The sequence below is a fragment of the Nestor notabilis genome, unplaced genomic scaffold (genome assembly GCF_000696875.1).
Source record: "Nestor notabilis isolate BGI_N333 unplaced genomic scaffold, ASM69687v1 scaffold21250, whole genome shotgun sequence".
Taxonomy (NCBI): domain Eukaryota; kingdom Metazoa; phylum Chordata; class Aves; order Psittaciformes; family Psittacidae; genus Nestor; species Nestor notabilis.
The window spans coordinates 18,093-19,422 of record NW_009912759.1 but is presented as its reverse complement, the minus strand read 5'-3'; positions in this window follow the sequence as shown (position 1 = coordinate 19,422).

The window sequence follows — 1,330 nt, the reverse complement described above, 5'->3', positions numbered from 1 at the left end:
GGCAGCACCGCTGCTGCACCCAGGGCTGGAGCACCGCAGACCCTCTCGCTCCGGCCGCTCAGCCCCACTGAGGCAGTGCCAGGGGAGGCTCAGTCACTGCTCCACTCTCTGTGTCTGCATAAGCTCCCCAAGCGACACCACGAGTCGGGGTGTCCGGCTGTGCCCGGCTCAGCCCTGACCCTCCTGTCCCGTGGCACTGCTCCGTCACCTCTTATAGGTGACACAATCAGCTTTGCCTCTTGGTATTTGCCTGGAAAACATGTCTGGATGGCACAGCGCAGCAGATCACCCCCGAGCCATGACGCGAGGACCTTGTCCTGATTTATCTGTGTACATCTTGGCTTTCTTTGCCCAGCCTCGAGGGGGATTTTAATGAACCTAAAATGAGGATTGATAAACTGCAGCAAAGGCAGGAGCGTGAGGCTGGCTGAGGATGGAGGGGAGCTTGGCAGAGAGAGTGTCAACTGATTTTCCTTTCAGCCAGCTTGGACCTGTGTCCTGTTGTGCTGCTGTGACTTTAGGGCCCCAAAACCTGTTTGGTTTGGGGTTTACTTGTTGCTTTTTCCTCCTGGTTTTGCACATGGTGTTCCTCTCCCTGCAAGGGCTGCCTGCTCTGCGAGGGCACTTTGCAGGCGGGAGGTGACAAAAGCTGATGGAGCCAAGAGCATCTGCTTGTGTTTGACCTGAGGGCCAGGAAAAGTCCCAACGGGAAACCAGAGCATCCCTGGCCGGGCGGGAGCTCCTCTCCCGCTCGCTCCCACACTGAAGGAGTTTCTGCTCCCTCTGGTGGTTCCAGCTCCAGCCTCTTTCCACTCGCCAGAGCACGTATCTGGGGGCTGCACCCATCCATCACTCCGGGGCCAGAGCATGCGGTGAGGCTGTGGATGCCTTTGCTAGCGTGGGCAACCAGCTGCAGGGCAGGATGAGTCCCTTAGTGAAGAGGACCAGTGAGATGGGTGGCAGGGAGGACCCATGGGGTGTGCTGACCCAAGCAGGGCTCCCACGTTTCTCTCTAGAGTCTTGGACAAATTCATTAACCCATCCCATGAAGCATTCAGACCTGCTCGCAGGGAGATACAGTGCAGCCATGGGGACAGGCTGCCCCATGGCCAGAAAACCTCTCAGGATGGGGAAAGGTCCCATAGGCAGCATTTCCAGTCAGGACATGTGCAAAAGAAGCAGGAATTGGGATGCCCTAAAAGTGGCCAACGGGGTCTGCAGTGTGAGATGGCTCCAGGAGCTCACAGGAGGCCCCGGAGCTGCTGCGAGGGCTGGAGCAGCTCTGCTCTGGAGCCAGGCTGGGAGAGCTGGGCTGGGGCAGCTGGAGAAG